Source organism: Panthera tigris, chromosome B4 (assembly GCF_018350195.1).
Source record: "Panthera tigris isolate Pti1 chromosome B4, P.tigris_Pti1_mat1.1, whole genome shotgun sequence".
NCBI classification, from domain to species: domain Eukaryota; kingdom Metazoa; phylum Chordata; class Mammalia; order Carnivora; family Felidae; genus Panthera; species Panthera tigris.
Genome location: NC_056666.1, coordinates 88,402,328 through 88,415,374, shown reverse-complemented (window position 1 = coordinate 88,415,374; position 13,047 = coordinate 88,402,328). Strand labels below are relative to the sequence as shown.

Below are 13,047 nucleotides of genomic sequence, written 5' to 3'. Positions count from 1 at the left end.
TAATTTCGTAAAACTCTCTACCCCTCCGAACATTTTTGGATTAATATCTACAATGTTTTGTCCTATATGTAAACAGTTCAAAAGGTAAATTCCATCATAGTTTAAGTTTTGGCATATTAAAATTAAACTATCATTTCCATATTTTAAAATCTAGCCAATGGATTAAATCTCTATGTTGCACAGTTAAAACTAATATAGCATTGTTTGTCAACTATACTCCAATAGAAAATAAATAAAATGTGTTCAATGAAATCTAACTATCAGTGATTTGGTACTCACCTTTCTTTATTAAAAAAATGTTTTTTAACGTTTATTCATTTTTGAGACACAGAGACAGAGCACGAGTGGGAGAGGGGCAGAGAAAGAGGGAGATACAGACTCTGAAGTGGACTCCAGGCTCTGAGCTGTCAGCACAGAGCCTGATGCGGGGCTCAAACTCATGACGCGAGATCATGACCTGAGCCAAAGTCAGATGCTTATGCAACTGAACCACCCAGGCTCCCCTGGTATTCACCTTTATTAAAAGTGTCCTTGGATGAACTCTTTTTAACAGACAAGAATTTTATATTATTCTTTTATCTCTTTGAATCCATGTTCCCATTCTACTTTCCCCACAGAATTTTATCTTAACAGAATATATTTTTATCCTTAAAGATGTTTTCTTGTCATAAATATTCTCTTGTCATAAATCCATGTGATAAAAAATATATAAAATAAGTTTTAATTTATTAAAATTTATTTTCTTTCTTTTGAGCACAGGACTCTTAAGTGCTAAAAAAATTTTCTTGAATTATTATTAAAATTATTAATACTACACAATAAATCCAACAATAAATTACAAATCCTGCCAAGTAATTATTAAACTTAAAGGTAAAATTTTATTGGAGAAGTATCTTTTTTTTTTTTTTTTTTTTAAGTAATCTCTACACCCAGCGTGGGGCTAGAATTCACAATCCCGAGATCATGATTTGCCCTCTCTCTCAACTGAACCAGCCAGGCACCCCCGGAGAAGCACCTTTTAGGGAAATGAATGGAGCTTTAATTTCTCAATTAGTTCCTATTTCTTTGGATGATGTTTACTTATTTCTAAAATAAGACAGGAGTTAGCATGGAACCTCTTTCCATTTTTCTTTTGTTTATGATAAATGGAAAGTCTGAGAACCTTTTTCACGTAAATAGGTGTAGAGGAAGGAAATGGGTTTTTCTTTGTATTCTTTACAAATTGCATGACAATTTTGTGATCAGCGGGACATTTGATAATTTAACAGCTGCTCACCAGTCATTTGAATCATCTGCTTCCTCAGCCCGTGGCACCTGTGCTCCAGTGCCCCCCTTTTCGGCCCCAATGCACTAGGGGCGGGCGCTTCAATGCACCAGATCCTGGAGGAGGGCAGGGCACTTCTGGCTGGAGAAAGGAAGCCAGCCCTGCTGACACTACCGAGTACCATTTCAGAGTTCTCATTTCCAGAAATGGAAGATAATAAGCGTGTGCTATTTTAAGCCATTGAATCTTCGGTAATTTTTTTATACCGGCGGCAGAAAACGAACACAAGATTAATACACATAGGCTTAAATCGTTCATTTTAACTGCAGTGTGCAATGTCACTTTGCAGCGTGTGCTCTCTGAGCATTGCTTCTCAAACTTACACCTGAGATTTGGTCATGATTCTGTACACACCTGTGGTTTGCAGTTTCCTTAGTTTTCCGTTGAATGACTCTACCACACATATTTTATCTCACTATTTATCTGTCGATGAGCCTTTACGTTGTTTCCAATTTTTTGCTGTAGTAATGTTGTGAATATCTTTGAATTTGTTTCCCCATGCACATGCGCAAGAGGTTCTCATAGGGTGGTGGGTCGATAACCCACGGGGATAACAAGCCTAACATGCAGCCCGTTTTCAACTTAAGGGCGGCAGATTTGCATGGTGTATGCACCGTTCACGTTATCACTTGTGCTAAATTGCTCTCCGATGTGGCCACACTGATTTAAAACCCTCCAACCGTGCATGAAGGTGCCCATGTTCCTACACACTCACATGTGACTTTACATTTTTTGCCAGTATGATGAGTCTAAAATGCCATCTCCTTTTTATTTCAGTTTGCATCTCCCTGATTGCTAGCAAGGAGGACCATGTTTACATGTGTTTACTGGCGTCTGTCTCTCCTCTTCCTTGAATTGTCTGGATAATGAGAAACAACATAGCAGACAGATTTACTTGCACAGCACATGCCACATATGAAAACATAACTGTATCCCGACAGGCCTTGATGGTTATTTAAGGAGGATTTATTTAAGTAACTTCAAATGAAATGTACATGAGGAATTAATGAACATACTACATTTAATAAAACGAGTAAGCATATTTTGTCTTTTTACACTAAGAAGAATTAAAAGCTACTCAAGTTCTGGCAAACTTGAACACTGCTCTTTTCACAAAAATTTCCTGCATTTATATTTCTGATCGTGCAAACTTCAATAACACAAACCCATTTTTCATTAAATGCTGAACACATTCCAGACTCTTTTTTATTTTTTTATTTTTTTATTTTTGGCTTCGGCTGTTTTATTTAAGGGCTTGGACCGACAGCTATCCTCCGCCCAGCCTCTTCCTCCTCTACAAAAGCAGCTAAACATGAAAAGGGGCTGTTCTGCCAGGACCTGGCCAAGGGGCCCGTGGGACTGTGGCTTTGAATCTCAGGCCACAGGCCTTGGAAGGCAGGGAGGGAGGAAGGGCGGTCCAGTTCAAACGGGCAAAGTGTCAGGTGGGTGAGGAGGCTGGAGAGTCCCTAGGCAGCCTCTGCTGGGCTTGTCCTTGACCAGAACGTAGTCGAGAGACACAGGCCCCGAGGAGGAGTAAGCGAGTTAAAGGCTTTCAGAGCCAAGGGAAGCACTTCAGGCCCCCAGGGGACCCAACAACCCCCACTCAACTCCAGTCCGTGCCCACAAGCACACTGTTACTGCCACACTTGCAGCCGCACACGCTCACCCCCACACCCACTCCATATACCTGTGAAGGCCCTGGATACACAGCCTCCTGGACGCTGGAACATCTATGGATCGGGCCGCAGTGGGGCAGGTGCACGGCAGGCAGGACAGCCAAGTGGGTGGGCCTTCTGCTTCGCTAGTGATTGGCTGTCTCGCAGGCATCTATCCAATCACTGTACGCACCCACTGGTTCTGACTAATGCGAGACGGGCATCTGAATTCTCCGGGCACTAGGTGTTAAGAGATGACTTCTGTCTTGCGGGCATGGTCCATTTTCACGTCCCAAGACTTCTCATGGTTGCAGAAGGGCCAGGTGAATGCTTGTCATCTTCTTCTTGGGAGGTGGCTTCCGTTTTGATTTTCTGCGCCTTGTGTCTGTAGGAGGACAAACACTTGCCTCCCCTCATTGCCACGTTCACCTGGGAGACAGTCTTTTATTTATTTTTAGTTTTACTTATTTATTTTGAGTGGGGGGGGGGAGTGGGTAGGAGGAGAGAGAGAGGGAGAGAGAGAGAATTCCAAGCAGGCTCCACACTGTCAAGCCCAGCGTCCGATTTAGGGGCTCCAACTCACAAATCGTGAGACCAGAAGCCCAGGGGAAACCAAGAGCCAGAAGCTTAACAGAGCCACCCAGGCGTCCCACATTCTGGATTCTAACCAGTTCAGGTGGAAAGAATGAAAACTAACACTGAGAATATCATCTCGATTCCTAGGTTGTAAAGGAAAGGGGCCCGACAGAGTATCATGCCTTGGCAGTGTGGCCAGATGTTCTGGTGGGTGGCCCCAAAGCAGTGGTGTGGGAGACAGTGGCTCACTGCAAAGACTTGTCTGCCCAAATGCCAATAGCCTCCTTGCCCCAACCCGGACTTTCCTCTGGCTGCTCAGTAGGGAAATGCCGGAAACAAGTTACGAAAAAACCATGATGCCATTTATAGTTTCACACCCCCCTCTTCTGGACAAAACCTGAACTTGCACCTGTGAAAGCCATCAGCTTTCCACTGCATATTATAACTAAAAATTTCCTTTTCCGCATTTCTACTTTGTAACCAAGGTTTACCAAATATATAATATGTATATGTTATATACATAAAGATTCAAACTGAGTATCTTTTATCTATCTGGCATCTAATGTATGTGTCACAGGTGGATATACATAGGTAGGTGATAGCTTGCTTTGTCTTCCTTCCTTTAAAATTTTTTTTTGTTTATTCATTTTTGAGAGAGAGAGAGAGAGAGAGAGAGAAGAGAAGGAGAAGAGAGAGAGACACACACACAGAATCTGAAGCAGGCTCCAGGCTCTGAGCCGTCAGCACAGAGCCTGATTGGGGCTCAAACCCATGAACCACGAGATCATGACCTGAGCGGAAGTCAGACGCTCAACCGAGACACCCAGGCGCCCCCTTCCTTTTCTCTCAAGTCTTTGTTGATATGGAAATCCCTTCGATAAAGTATTTTAAAATGTTATCAATTGATAATTTGCCCTTGACTTGACGTCTTTCCTTATACTCTGTTGTGTACATTTTGATCCTGATATTCATCTATTTGTTGTCCCCGCCCCCCCAACTCCCTGCCCTCCAAGAAAGTGAAGTTGATTCAGCAGAAATCACAAACTTTATTACACCTGCCCATATTTCTTTGCTTTCCATTTCTCCCTCCCCTCCCACTTACCCATCCTCCTTTCTTCCCTCATTTTTTTTTTTATCATTTGTAACTGTTTGAATGCATTTTACTATAACATAAGAAATATTGGGGAACCAAATATGGGGAAGATGATAGTCATACATAATATATTCAGAGGGTTTCTCTATTACTATGGTTACTCATAAATTGAGCCAAGGTTTTGTTGGATTTACTCTTTTTTGTTTTTTGTTTGTTTATATGGATGCGGTGTAAAATTCATGCAGTACCAAAATGTATATAGTGGAAGTCTCTTTCATTCAACAACTTCCCTCCTGGGAGCAATCTCTAAAGTCAGTTCCTTAACACATGTATTTTGAAAGCATATTTTTTTAAAAAAAGCATATTTTAAAAGCATGTATTTTAAATGCATATGGCTAACAAAATGCAGTAGATTTTCAGGTGGTGAGATATGTTCCTCATTTCACAAAAAGAAAAAAAAAAAGCATATGCTCTCAAATACCCTCCTGGCATTTCCTCCTAATCTTTTTTGCACATACTGTACTTTGAGTAGTTTTCCAAGTGGGTAGGTCCTCAACATCAGCATCTCCTGGGAACCTGTTAGAAATGCAAATGATCAATCCTGCTCCAGATTTACTGAATCCGAAGCTCTGGGAGTGGGCCCAACAGTCTCTGGTTTCACAAGCTTTTCAGGAGATTCTGAGGTTTGCTGGAGTTTGAGGACCCTGAGAAGTAAACAGAATCTCAAAGGCAGGGTGGTTTAAAAATCTCCCCAGGTCTTCTTAGTGGGCAGATAGCATTAAGAACCTGGGCTGGCCTAACTGATAGACAACCCCAACCCCACCCCACCTCAAACCTTTCTCATTCTCTGCCTTTTCATGCTGGATGCCCACCCTTTGCTCCCATTTTACAGATAAGAAAACTAGATTCAAAGAGATTGAGTTACTTATTCCAGAAAAGTAAAGGGGTATTGGCAGAGCTAGGTCTCAAAGCCAATATCCTTGGAATTCTTTGTCAGTGCACTTTCTGTTTTTCCACGCTGCCACTCCCAACTACTACCCTTTATTTCTTTTGCCCATTTTCTGTTAATTGTTTTGTTTTTTTAATCACAGTTGTTCATATGTTCTGAATTCTGATATTTTGTGTTATATTCACTACCTATATCTTCTATTGGTTGATGATCTGTTTTTTCTTTATCTACTTACTTGTTTATTGTTACTATATTTAAAAAAATTCCCATATAATTGGGGTGCCTGGGTGGCTCTGTCGGTTGAGCATCCAACTTTGGCTCAGATCATGATCTCGTGGTTTGTGGGTTCGAGCCCTGTGTCAGGCTCTGTGCTGACAGAACTGGGAGCCTGCTTTGAATTCTGTGTCTCCCTCTCTCTCTGTTCCTCCCTCTCTTGTGCTCTGTCTCTGTCTCTCTCTCTCAAAAATAAAAAAAAAAAAATATTAGTTATGATTTGAATTATTAAGAAATTTACATTCCAGGGGCACCTGGGCGGCTCAGTTGGTTAAGCATCCTACTTTCGCTCAGGTCATGATCTTGTGGTTCGTGAGTTCGAGCCCCATGTCAGGCTCTGTGCTGACAGCTCAGAGCTTGGAGTCTGCTTCAGATTCTCTGTCTGTCTGTCTGTCTCTCTCTCTCTGCTCCTTCCCTGCTTACACTCTGTCTATCTCAAAAATAAATAAACATTGAAAAAAATTAAAAAAGAAATATTAAAATTCTAGTATAGTTAACATACAGTGTTATGTTGATCCCTTTCCCCTTTCCTTATGATACCTTTTGTTACTGTAAAGTTTATCGGTTTTCCTTGTAGCTTCTGCTCATTGTACCTTTAAAAGAAAGTCCTTTCCTATCTCAAAGTTATAAAGTTATTTTTCCTATAAATATTTTTAAAGAGTTTGTAATTTTGCTTTTCATACCATTTTTTTTTTTTTTTTTTTTAAGTAAGCATCACACCCAGCGTGGAGCCCAGTGAGGGGCTTAAACTCATGACCCTGAGATCAAGGCCTGATCTGAGATCAAGAGTCAGATGCTTACCCAACTGAGCCAGCCAGGTGCCCCTCATACGTTTTTTAAATAGATTTTATTTTTAAGTAAGCTCTTCACCCAACATGGGGCTTGAACTTACAACCCTGAGATCAGGAGTTGCGTGTTCTATCAAATGGGCCAGCCAGGTGCCCATTTTTCATACTTTTATATTTAATCCACCTGGAATTTATTTTTGTGTGTGCTGTGAGGCATGGCTTTAGTTCATGTTTTCCCACATGGATAGTCAGCCCAGAACTACTTACTGAAAAGTACATATTTCTGATGATCTGCAATGTTCCTGTGTCACATAACTTTCCATATATCTTTTACTTCTTTCATTTTTTTTAACGTTTTTATTTATTTTTGAGACAGAGAGAGACAGAGCATGAACGGGGGAGGGTCAGAGAGAGGGAGACACAGAATCTGAAACAGGCTACAGGCTCCGAGCTGTCAGCACCGAGCCCGACGTGGGGCTTGAACTCACGGACCGTGAGATCATGACCTGAGCCGAAGTCGGCTGCTTAACCGACTGAGCCACCCAGGTGCCCCATTTTACTTCTTTAAACAATTTTTTTTTAATGCTTACTTTTGAGAGAGAGAGAGAGAGCTAGAGCATGAGCTGGGGAGGGGCAGAGAGAGAGGGAGGCACAGAATCTGAAGCAGGCTCCAGGTTCTGAGCTGTCAGCACAGAGCCCAACACAGGGATCAAACCCACAGACTTCGAGATCATGACCTGAGCAGAAGTCAGATGCTTAAACGACTGAGCCACCCAGATACCCCCTTACTTTTTCCTTCTTACTCATTCATGTCTTCTTGGCTACTCCTGACCCTTTGTTATTTTAAAGAATGTCCTTCAATTTGGTCCTTTCTATGTTTCTTCAGGAATACTTTCAGGGTGTGCATTTTTACCAGTAATATCACAGAAATGATATGTCCTTCATAATGCATCCTGTCAAGAGGCATATGATACTTACTTATCTCTTTATCCCATAATATAAATTCTATCATTTGGCTAAGTTGGTGTCTATCAGGTTTGTCTCCGTAGGTTTCCTTTTTTTTTTTTTTTTTAAGTTTATTTATTTATTTTTTTTTTGGGGGGGGGAGGCAGGGGGAGGGGGAGGGACAGAGAGAGAAGGAGAGAGAGAGTCCCAAGCAGGCTCTGCACTGACAGTGTGGGGCTAGAACTCACGAACGGTGAGATTATGACCCAAGCTGAAATCAAGAGTCAGATACTTACCTGAGCCATTCAGGTGTCCCAGTTTTTTCCCTGTAAAACTTACTATTCTTTCCTCTGTAATTAATAAGTATTTTATGAGGAGATATTTTGAGACTATGCAAATCTCCTCTTTCTTATCAGACTTTCACCCACTAGTTTTAGAACCACTGGTCTAACCTATCAGGGGAGAGCAGTTATTGTTTGCTTCCTAGAAATGCCTATGCCAGACAGGAAGAAGGGGCACTGTCCCTGGATGTGGAATGTGCTAGTCAGGTGGGCTAGGTTATGCCGCACGACAACCCTCATATCTCAGTGGCTTACCATAACAAGTTTATCCATGTCGTTCTCCATGTTCATAGTGGGTTGTTAAGGGGTCTGTTTACTCAGGACACAGGCTGATTGAGGTTCCTCTTGACCTAGGCTTTCATAACTGATGAGGTACAAAGAGGGAATGAGGTTAATTATGCATCGTCACTTAAAGTTCCTGCCTGGAAGTGAAACATCACCCCTACTATCCTCCATCAGCCAAAGTAAACCACCTGGACATACCTATCCTTTTTTTTTTTTTTTTTAAGATTTTATTTTTAGGTAATCTCTACACCCAACATGGGGCTCAAACTTACAACCCAGAGATTAAGAGTTATGTGCTCTACTGACTGAGTTTGCAGTGCCCACACATGGCTATATCTATCTTTTTTTTTTTTTGATGTTTATTTATTTACTTAGAGAGAGAGAGAGAGTGAGAGAGGAAGAGGGGAAGAGAGAGAAAGAGAAAGAGAATCTGAAGCAGGCTCTGGGCTATCAGCTCAGAGCCTGATGCAGGGCTCGAACCCATGAACTCTGAGATCATGACCTGAGCCGAAACCAAGAGTCGGATGTTTAACCGACTGAGTCACCCACATGTCCCTCGGTTCACCCACGTGTCCCTCAAAATGAGTATTTTCATTCAATATTTGTTTTAAATTGTCAAAATGCAAAAGAACCCACAATGAACAAAAATATCAAAAGTTTGAATACAGACAAGATGGGTAGTATAACCTAGCAAAAGCTCACCAAAGAACTGAAGAATTATTTTATTATTTATTTATTTTAATGTTTATTTATTTTTAAGAAAGAGGCAGAGCATGAGCAGGGGAGGGGCAGAGAGAGAGACACACACATACAGAATCCAAAGCAGGCTCCAGGCTCTGAGCTGTCAGCACAGAGCCTGACACGGGGTTTGAACTCACAAACTATGAGATCATGACCTGAGCTGAAGTCAAAGCTTAACTGACTGAGCCACCCAGATGCCCCAAGAATTATTTTTTTTTTTTTAAAGAAAGGTTTTGATGCAACTAAAATAAATCCCAGCTGGAGTTTAGCAACAGGTAAGGAATAGAAAATCGGAAGGACATAATGAATAAAAGGTCAACATCAATTAGAAAACTGATTTTGACTTACTGACCCATTATCACATTTTTTGCTTTGTTTTTAGTGAGTTTTAAAAGGCTTTAATTAAAACGAGTATCTCAAACAACAGACTAGAAAAGAAGAACAAATCAAAAAGAAAAAACACCAACTTTAGAAACTGAGGTCTGACTGCATTAAGGAGGCCCCTTCTGGCCTGGCAGGAGATTCCTCTGTGGTTTTCAAAAACAAGGCTTCACTGTAGGTATATCCAGGAAGGTAAGTTGCAAGGATTGCTTCCATTTTCATTTCAGAAAGGTAAATAAGATAATATATTTAAAACAGTTCAAATACATTTTAAGCAAGACAGGCTGTAGAAACCATGCTTGAACCTAAGATAAATTTAAACAAGTTGATTTAGCCATCCAGATATTCTGACTAAGTGCAGCTTGTTTGTCTAACTTCTTTCAGTAAACAGTCTGAGAATCTATCATTTGCATTCGGATTGATAAAACAAAACATAATCCCTGTTATTATTTGAAAGAGGCAAGTGTGAACTCTAGAAAGCAAATAAAAGACAAATGCAGCAGCATCTGAAAATATTTCCAAGTGCTTAATTTGTAATTTTTTAAATTTATTTCCTTTAGCATTACCGGCTTTGCAAAATTTGAAGGTCGGCAGTGAGATTAATTCACAGAATCTGCGGTCCACTGATTAGCAACACAGTAGGTATTCAACAGTTATTGTTGAGTGTGTTAGTTTTGCCACCGTCAGTCCCACATCAGAAAGTAAAACATGCTATATTCACTTGCACTATTTACTCCTTTTGGCAAAAGTTATTTTAATTGTAAAAGAGGGCACGTAAGAACCATTGCAATAGAATGATTTCAATAGAAGTACATCCTGACAGGTGAACAGCCCAGAGTGTAACTTCCTCTGTGACACTGCTGTGGTGGCCGCCTCACGTCCAGTACAAATGTAGGACCCCTAGGGACTGAGATTGCAAGTTGAAAAAAATAAAAAAAGAACAGGGGCACCTGGGTGGCTCAGTTGGTTAAATGTCCGACTTTGGCTCAGGTCATGATCTCACAGTTCGTGGGTTTCGAGCCCAGGGTCAGGCTTTTTGCTCACAGCTCAGTCTGGAGCCTGCTTTGGATTCTGTGTCTCCCTCTCTCTCTATGCCCCTCCCCCACCTCTCAAAAATAAATAAACATTAAAGAAAAAAAGAACATAGTTTTGGGGCACCTGGGTGGGTCAGTTGGTTAAGCATCCAACTTTGGCTCAGGTCATGATCTTGTGGTTGGTGAGTTTGAGCTCCGCATTGGGCTCTTTGCTGTCAGTGTGGAGCCCGCTTCGGATCCTGTCTCCCCCCTCTCTCTGTCCGTCCCCTGCTTTCTCTCTCTCAACAATAAATAAACATAAACAAGAAATTATTATTATTTTTATTGAGGTATAATTGACATATAATGTTACATCACACTTAGGTGTACAACATAGTGATTCAGTATTTGTATATATTAGTAAATGATCACCACAATAAGTCAACATCCATCCCCATACATAGTTGCAAAAATTTTTTCTTATAAGGTCTATATTAGAAATTATTGATACCATAAATAAACTTCATACTTCATAAGTTCTATTTGCCAGATATAGCTTTCATTTATTTTATAGATCAAATAATGTATCTTATATGTAAGGTTTTCTACATTATGTTTTCCGAAATTTGGAATTAATTTCAGTAACATCATATTATCTCTGAAGCAGATACTTGCTACCTGAAAAAAGATTATTTTATTACAAAATGTGCCTGAGCCAAATATAAATTTGAAGAGCCATAAAAGTATAGAACTTGGTAATTAATTGAAAGGCTAGGGAGAAATAAATAGGAATTTGCAGATTCTAGTTTGACAAACAGCATGGTTAGTGACACCATTTACTGAGATTAAGGTTTGAGAGGAAGTAGGTGTGTGTGTGTGTGTGTGTGTGTGTGTGTTTTGGAAGAGGAAGACAACTAATTGTGTAGTTTAAGATGTTTGAAAGACATCTAAATGGAAACAAAAAAGTCACTTTAGGACCAGTGACACTTGGAAGACACTATGGCAATAGGCCAGACAACTTGGCATCAAGTGGGAGTGCAATTCCTTCTGGGAACTACCCTCTCAATGAGCCAGCTTTCAGTGATCCCTTCTGGGATGAATCCCCTGGGGGATGCATTCACTTGATGGATGGAGATAACTGAAACCCTTTGCCTGCGCTGATGGGTGGTTCCATAGACCTAGTGGCAGTTAACCTGAGTAGCTTATAACCATCCCAGGAACCTGTCTTCTCCTCAAGCAATGCATCAGGAAAGTCTTGGTTCCAGCTGATCCTAGAGGGGAAAAAATTCTGCCCCAAAGTCCCTATGCTGGTACTAAAAGATGCCATGAAATCTATCCTTTAAATTCCACTCTAGACAAGTTCGGATGCTTTATCCATGGACAGACAGGTCTTTCTCTGAATTCCCATAGTTCTTTGTAAATATGTCTACTGGAATTCTTAGCACGAATGCTCTGTAATATTTGTGTAATTCTCTCTTCCAGCAGGCTGTGAGCTCTTGAGGACGGGACACAGTTTTTGTTGCTGTTGTCGTTTGTTTTTTAATTCCTTACATATAGGTACATTCCTGGTACATAGGGTATGTTGCAAAATATTTAATGTATGAATGCATTCAGCTGACTGGCTCCTTCTCGAGGTGTAAAATTCTGTATAAGTGACAGAAAAGCAACCTGAAATAGTGGAGTTCCCTTCCAGCATTGGCCTCAAAGCCTGTATTTCTGGTTTAGTGAAACTTTGAATTCAGACCTTGATGCGTTCTGGAGCTTCAAGCTTTATGGACTCCAGTTTTGTCATGCAAATCGCCAGAACTATGTAGGCAGATTTCCAACTAAGCCTAGAGTCAACTGACAGCTTGGAGTTGCCGGTTAGAAAGTAACTCACAAACTCCGTAGAGTAAGGAAGGATGTTGGAAGACACTGGAACATTTCTTTTGATATGATTCACTTGTCTGTTGCCAAGGTCTTGACATTCCAAAGGCTTTGCTGGCAACAAATGGATCAATGAATGCAGAAAGTATTCTTTGGAAGGTTGACAAGCAGCACCAAGTACCACATAAAGAGAAAGATGGTACCATCTTGTGGTAAAACACAGTACACAGGTGGATGAGTTTCCTTAGAATTGAATAGGGTTGTGGCAGGCACCATGATTCTCCAACGTGATGTGAAGATGAGGTCCTTCACGAGCAGGCTGCCAGACCTGGTGATATGGACACCCCTGTGGGAACTCCAGGTCTAACAAAGTGTGGGGGAAATTTAGACCTGTTGACTATCTAGGGCCATTCATATAATGAGGAGACAAAAATCTCCTGGAAGGGAACAATGATGTAAATCCCCTCATTTCACGGGAGTTAAGCCATACGATTCCTGAGAGAATAAAAAGCGAGGTGTAGCAACAGACTGACCTCAAGATTGCTTGTATCCATTCAGGAGCCCAAGGACCTGAAGATGTAAGACTACTCACGCAGGCCTTACAGAGCCACTGCTCTCAGGCTATCAGCCAGGCTTCACGTGCAGCGCTCCCCTCTGGGTGGGCTAGTTTTACTCTGTACTTCAAGGACAACTTCTGTCCAGTTTAGGCACTAATTTTCTGGCTCTGTTTCCAGTATATGTCTTGTATGAATTATGACCAAATTGTACATCCAGGCACCTACTTTGACACAATCCAACAAAATTTGAGTAACCTGAA

General features: G+C 41.0%; 1 pseudogene; it reads right to left on the bottom strand.

Annotated features, from left to right (window-relative positions):
* Window positions 1-3,125: 3,125 nt before the first annotated feature.
* Window positions 3,126-4,022, bottom strand: LOC107179625 (annotated as a pseudogene).
* Window positions 4,023-13,047: the final 9,025 nt, after the last annotated feature.